Source organism: Polyodon spathula, chromosome 20 (genome assembly GCF_017654505.1).
Source record: "Polyodon spathula isolate WHYD16114869_AA chromosome 20, ASM1765450v1, whole genome shotgun sequence".
In the NCBI taxonomy this organism is placed as follows: Eukaryota; Metazoa; Chordata; class Actinopteri; order Acipenseriformes; family Polyodontidae; genus Polyodon; species Polyodon spathula.
The window spans coordinates 26,954,992-26,962,681 of NC_054553.1; the positions used below are offsets into that span (position 1 = coordinate 26,954,992).

The 7,690-nt window shown below is 36.1% G+C and overlaps 1 long non-coding RNA gene across 2 annotated transcripts in view; it reads left to right on the plus strand.

The window, feature by feature from the left end:
• Positions 1–7,288, plus strand: part of LOC121295194 — a 62,047-nt gene extending 54,759 nt beyond the window's left edge. Inside the window, exons 2-3 of one of the 2 annotated variants that reach the window (XR_005946883.1) lie at positions 6,859–6,891; positions 7,191–7,288. This is a non-coding gene — a long non-coding RNA (uncharacterized LOC121295194). The remainder of the gene's footprint in view (positions 1–6,858; positions 6,892–7,190) is intronic. The other variant, XR_005946882.1, reaches the window with a different exon arrangement.
• Positions 7,289–7,690: the final 402 nt, after the last annotated feature.

Below are 7,690 nucleotides of genomic sequence, written 5' to 3' on the forward strand. Positions count from 1 at the left end.
CTTTGTCTGGAGGCAGTAAGACAGGGAACAGGAATTTAGTACACCAAAGACCTCCATTCCTGATCAAATGGAGTGGCATTTCACCAGATGTGTATAGAAACCTTATGCAGCTATATTTTGGAGAGAGAGCTGCAATGACATACTAACAATAGTGTCTGTAGCAGTATAGGTACGTGGCATGATCATCAAGTCTTGATCATGGAAATCTGAGTCACTGTTTGTTAAAAGTGTAGAAATAAGAAATACTCCGACACAATCCAAAACCTGACAAGCACTCAAGTCCATTTTCAGTTCTGCAAGCTAGACAATGTGCTTACACACACAAAGCCTCACAGGTTGTGTCACTGCCCAGCAGTGAAATATTTCAGGAACCCATCCTGTCAACAGGTTTGAGAAACACAATGCTACAGGGTGGAAAAATTGGCAAGAGTCACAAGGTGGAGGATGGTGGAAAGGTTTAATTGGAGAATTGACACTGTTTTATTTAACAGACATGCACTATAATGGCATCATAGTTAAGGTTAAAGGCAACCCCCCCCCCCTCCCCCATTTCTTTTTAGGTTATATCACCTGCTATTGAGACAGGAGCTAACCCACGCAGTATGCAAACTGCCACCAATTGTATTATTATTATTATTAGTAATAGTAGTAGTAGCAGTATTTCTTTATTTTTTTTATACTGTGCTATAATCACATCATGGTTGATATATCATTTAAAAAACAATTAAGTGCTGTAAATGCCTATACTATTCAAGCCCAATATTTGTAGAACATTAGTACATGCAGTCTAAAATCATTGTGAAGGATACCATTTCATTGGTGTTTTCAACAACATGTTGAGGTTTTGGTATTGCTTTGGCACTCTTAATTAAAAAATATCTTCCCTGCTCGTATTTTGCTCCATCAATAAGCGTTTCAAGTTCCATATGCTGATAAACCATCATAGGTGTATCATTTAGTCATTTATCATTTTTAATGACTTGGTTCAAAGCCCTGCTGGCTTCGTAGGAATGCTGTCTGCTGAGTGATGGGGTGGCCTTTAGAAAAACAAGCAGCAAGCTCTCTCTGAGGACTGTGCGGGGTGGTCCTTCTGAACGCTGGGTCTGGGGGTATCCCAGACTTTTGTGTGGGGGGCAGTTTGACGGGGCGTGTTATTACCGTGGTCCTTCACATCATTCCGCCTCAGTGACCATCAAAGCATTGCCTCTTGCTCATGCTGCTTTTTGACCAGGAATCTCGCCACTGCAGTGTGGCAGGGGGAAGGCTTCTGCTGTGATGGAAAACGATCTTTAAAACAAATTAACGCGAGGCCCTGGTTTTCTGGTGGTCCATTTTTTATTGTCCTGTCAATTTTTATGTGCAGCTTTTTAATAGCTGCCCAGCTGACTAAGCATGGCTGTCTAGTCACACTACATAAAGCATGGTATATATACCTGGAAATAAACTATTGTAATGTAAACACTGCTGGCTGAATAAACAGAACTGCTTTCCTGAGCAATGATTGGTCATTAACTGCAGTAATAAAAATACTGTATACATTCAATACTGTAATAATTGCGTGGGTGTTTTTTTTTTTTTTTTTCCTCTATGATTATTATTTTCCATGGTGTTCTGGCTTGGATTTTTGCCACTGAGATAACCTAGCACAGATTTCTTTGTCTGATGTGTCTGTCTCACTGTCTGAATGTAACTGTATCTGTGTTACAGAACTTTCCGCAAAACTTAAGTATTGTTACCAGATAGGACAGAGTTGATTTTGCCTAACTGAATTTAATAACTGCTGACTGTTCAAGGTCTTTTTTCTAAAACCTTTCAGATAGTAGGAAGCATAAACTTTATAATATCCTACGTGTTGCATAAATTAAATAATGGGCTCCACAATCATTGAAAAATGTGCAAACATATCGGGCTGGATATTGGAATGGCATTGCACTTGATGTTTATTGAAACGTTACTAGATCTATGTCTTACTAGAGATCAGCTGTGGTACGGGGGACCAACCAAGTATTTATAAAGCAGAACTGCATTGTAAATTATTCTGGATTATTAGCGATATCACTGTATCTGTATCCTGTATGTAACGAAACATGCATTTCAGATAGGATGTAATGGCAAGCATGCAGCTGCCAAACAAATTACAAACCTTTTCTTTCCATTTTGCAAGCCTTTAAAAGCATCCTGTAAATTAGGGTTAATAACAGGTGCTGTCACATAATTTTCATGTTTCTTGCAAAAAAAAAAAAAAAAAAAAAAAAAAAACACAGACAAATATAGTTTCATTCCTTGTCAGAAAAAAAAAGCAAGTCAAAGCCAAAATAATGTTAGCGGTTTCCTGGGATTTATTTTCTTGGATCTATTTTTAGACTGTTGTGATGTCAATGGAGTTTGCATGTACTTTTTTTTTCAGCTTTTTCATTTTAATAGTTTGGTTGGTGACAAGGAAAGTTATGGGAACGAAGAACAAATAACACTTTATATAATTCCTGTTCTTTAAGAAAAACAAGACGACTTGGCTAGGACACTTGTTTTTCATTAGACTAGCTTGAGATGTAGGCTATACATATACAGTTTCCTTTTCTTGCTATGTTTAGATACAGTAATGATTAAACTTGGCAACTTCAAACTCAGATGCACCTATCCCTAAAGCATACATATCAACTTTCAGGTTCTGATAAAAGGACAAAAGATAACACATGACATCTTATTTAAAAGCAGTGCTTTTCCCTATGTATTGTATATCACAAATTCTTTGTTGTGATAGAATTGCACTTCATGGGAAAGTGTATTTATTTATAGTACATCTTTACTCCCTTTTGATTTACTTGCCTGGAAGAAAACATGCGAGTCAATCTGTCATTTGACTCATAGGAGACACAGCAATTGGAAGAATCCAATACTACCTGGAGGATATTTTACTGAGCATAAAAACATGTTTAAAATACACATCAAGTGGTTTAGAAATGTGATTCCATAGTTCAAAAATGAATACATAAATGCTGTACTTGGTTTATTGCAATAGTAGCAAGAATCTGTTTAATAAGCATGTGCACTCACACAAACAGAAGCAGATGTCCTTAAATTTCCTGTGATATTTACTATGGGAAACTTTTATAAGGGAAGGGCCTTGAATATAACATTACAACTCAACGTGAATGCCAAAATAGTAAAAAGGCTGCACAAACCCAAGTTAAAGTGTCGTTGCAATGCGATGCCTTTACTTTTACAACGTGATGTACTCACACTCCATTAAGGAAGATGGAGCACTCTTATTGGTTTTTGTTTCCATGCTTACTTGTTCTGACCTGAACTTAATTGTGTTTCAGTCTTAATAAGTGCAGTGCATTTGTGAGGAAATAAGACAGGAGGCATATACCAACTGAATATTTTAGTATGATGTTGTAATACACCTTGAAGGAAAAGTCAGTCAGTGCAGCCATGCAGAGGCTGAAGCTGTAATTCAATCAGAGCTCATGCTTCCCCATGTCAGATTCCTCTATTAATTAAAATAAACAGTGGATTCCTCAGCTTTTTTTAAAAAAATGTTATCTTTGATACAATATCAGATGTTAAGAATCATTCTTCCAAAGCACATGTTCTGGTATTGTTTTAAAGTCCTGTCAAAGTCTATATTTAATACAGGAGATACATGCCTCACAACCTACACAGCCATTTGCTGTCCAAACTCCAATTAATTAGGCAACAGGTGATTCACAAAGTAAACTATTAATTTATTTGACTATTGTATCAGCAGTCACTATAGCAATGAAGCAATTAGTATGATAAATTGCATTTAATGACCTTAAAATAATAACCTTCAAATCTGCTGTGTTGACCCCCTGAGACTTCTATCTTTTAAGTAGTACAAATTGTGTTGTGTTCCCATTAAAAGCCAATTCAGATCATTAGTGATTACACATTAATGAGTGTTGTGTGGTGTACAAATAACATAATAAAATTGTAAACATGCAATTCCCTGCCGTACTGTTGATGTAAATGATAACGGGACAGTGTAAACACCTGCCCTTGAGTCATCTGCCATGGAAGAAACCAACCAAGCTGGCTTGAAAGAATATTGGCTCAATATTGGCTTTTTAAACATTTTCATTACAGTGTAACAACATTTAGCGTGACTAACCTTACATACAAACAATATTCAACAGAGCACTCTTAAGCGATATGAGGTATCCATGCAACACAACTTAAGATATTAAGATATATAACAAGTATATAACAAAATACATAACAAGATATGGGTTTCTTCTCATGACCTACAGCAGTGCAGTTGACCTGTAGCTAGTATGAAAACTTTAAGATTAACACGCTAACTTATAAATGCTCTGTGATTTATTTAAAACTCAAACTTTTTCATTCCTGTGAGGCCCAGAGGTACCTGTCATGTAACAGTTATTGTTATCCTCAATCTAGAAAATGAGCTCTTTATTTAGTAACGTTAGACCATGAGCTTTTTATTCACCTATTTTTTTGGCCACTCTCCAGTTTGAGTAGGCAAAACAATTTTTTTTTTTTTTTTTTTTTTTTTTTTTTTTTGTCTACAACAATGAGTGCTTGTTTGACACCTGTCACACCTGCCACTGTCTGATTCATTGTTATAAGCTATTGAAATTGTGAAGGTGCTTGACAGTGTTGGTAGTTGCCATGGTTGTTATTACAGAATGGAAAAATAAATTAAACCATAAAACCCTTCAGATTAAACATTATATATATATATATATATTTTTAACTGTTTTAGCATGTGGAAACATATATAGTCATTTTGCCAGTTTTAAGAAAGTATAATAGGATGTCCAAATGTTTGGACTAACCAAGTACTCTGATTGGACAAGAGCCAAGCACACTGTTTGGGCCTTCTGACCATACTTCCATCTCATAGGAATCTCTTAGCCATTGTATTAATGCAATAATTCACATGTGAGAAACATGTATATGGCACAGCTATATCAGCTGTGGTATATTATAAAATCAACTTCCTATCCTGTCTAATGTTATTGTTTATACTACTATTGACTTGGAGTTCTTTATCAGAGATGCATTAATAGGCTTCCTAAATGTTATCAACATCATGGTTGACTTGTGTACAAGTCATCTTTTATTAAGTGTTCAATATTGTTTTTCAAATCATTGCAGTTTCTCTGTCAGGTAAGAACAAGAGCAAATATATAAATACATATTTCAGGTCAGTTTTCGATGTTAGGGAACTAACATAAGGTAGGGGTTGGTATTAATAATAATAATAACAATGTGTTGAATGCAAGCCAGAAGTTTCACTCCCACATCAATATCTTGGTGTTTATTACAAAGCTGATAGTCTCTTTCAGTTTCCTAGACTTCAAGTACTTTAAAAGAGGTTCACCTGTCTGAAGCCACACCGACTGATCTTTATCTCAGGCATAAAGCAGTTCTTCCGTGCAGAAGAAAGAGCCCATTATGCATTAAGACTCATCGGATCAAATTGAATCTCCACAAAGATAAACAACTGCCAGTCTTCATCGGATAAAATAATATGTGATAAATGATTTTCTGGTTCATTGTCTTCAAGGGCTGAGGCAGACAGACGCTCTTTTTAATCTTTTTTTGCCTTTTTTTAGATGTGAATTATGTCACAGTGCCCATGCTAACATTTATTTTGATAGCTGTCCAGTAGTTCATGCTCCTAAATCACAACAGATAGGGGTTTTTTCTTTTGGATTTTTTAAAATGATTTGGCTTCAGTGGCCCCACCTTGTTCTCGAAGGAACAAAAAATAATGCTAGTGTTACAAAACTACAGAGAAAGCTACTGAGGTGCATGCAGGGCAGTGGAATACTGGTGTTTACTGATAGTGGAGGCATTTATTGATAGTTTCATCACTTGTTTTTTAAATCAGAAAACATGGGGAAGTTATGCCTGTGTGAACATAACCACGTACAAACAGTCAAAACTGAGCATGGGGGCACAAACTACAGACACATATTTGAGCAAAGAAGTTTTCATAGCAGCTTTATTCCAAATGCAGGTAAATAGCAGCTAGTTCATGCAAGTTAATTGATGTTGTAGTTAATCCAGGAACGAGGATGGCCGAATAACCAAATAACCCTCCAGTGATATCATGTTTAAAACACAATTCAACAGCTGAATTTAGATAATTGTTTTCCTTAGATCAAGCAGCAGAGAGTAATCTAGAACAGCACCATTCGGCCAGGCATTCTTTCACTGGACTTGATTGAATGCAAGGGACCAAGTAAATAAGAGGAGGAACTATACATGCACTCCAGTAAAACCTTTGGCTTCTACTCAGTTTGTGTCTTACATGCGACTTAGATATCATCTAACCAGGGGGTTATACTACGATAAGCCACGAACAACGTGCTATTCACATTATCAGCTTTTTTTCAGTCCTCAATGAAACATGCTGGTCTGAAATCCTACCTCCTAGGCAGTCATATGTATGGGTATTATCTGCAGGGATTAAGAAACTTTTTTCCCACATCCTGCTGTATGAACATCACAAAACCCTTGAACACCTATGGCTTGCGTTCTCAATGTTTGATTTTGTGTCAGTTTTCGAGTCAGAAGGTGGATTGGTGCTTTCTTTGCACGTATGCACTTCAAGTGTTCAGCAGTTTGCTGTGCTGCCTCTAATTGACTGTGATCAGTGGTCTGAGTGCAAGCTTCTCAAAAGGGCTTGTTGATTATGTGGTGCCAACTCTAAGGGTATCTATATTAGAAGCTTGTGTAAAAAGGTTAGTTAAACAACTAGTCTAAATCATCCATATCCACAATGACACGAGAGCAAGTTATACTTTAAAACAAGGTCATTTTTCAGCATGAAGATATATTAATAAATGATCTCTCTTTCAGAAATGAAGTGGATTTCCACTGGAGTAAATACAGGTAAGTACATATTTTTATTATATAACTAAGCTAAAGAGCCATCCTGTTGATATTAAAATGATGTTGTATTCTGTTAGTTTTGTTTATTAAGGATGCTGTTTTACTTTTCCTCTAAAAGAAATCTAGGAAGTGCCACTTAGCGTGCAGAATCGTGCTTTTAGAACAGGTCTGATGAACAGCACATAATGTGGGTCACAAACTTTCTGACCATGCTAGACCACTGTCGAGCACTTTAGAAGAAAAAAAAAATGAAGTTAATAATAATAGAATGTAATACCTATTTTTTTTTTTTGTAATAGCAGCAGGGGAGTGTATACATTTGAATCTGAAGCCAGCGAGGAAGTGATTACCTGACAACTAAGACGATCAATTTCAGCTCCAGGAACATCACTGGTTCTCTCAGGTTACCGTGGTTTGCTTCAGTGTCACTTATTTGCTGGCAAAGCCAACTATTTTACAATATAATATCTCATTATATCTTCAACTTTATAAGTGAATAAGTACATTACAGTCATACAGTACACTACAGTACCTGTAAAAGTTGGAAAGTACATTTATTAATGATACACTCAACAGTATTTGTGACCTTGCTAGAGTATATATCTGTATGCATTCAATCACAAATACTCATATATACTCACTCCTTTAAAATGTCTATTTTGAAGTTTTCTGCCAAAGAATAAGGTGCCATACATGTTCTCCAGCCTTGATTTAACCTATTTTGCACAGGTATTACTGGTCCAAATTTGTATTTTGTTTTAGTAGATTCATGTATCTCTCTCTAAATCTTAAATCTACC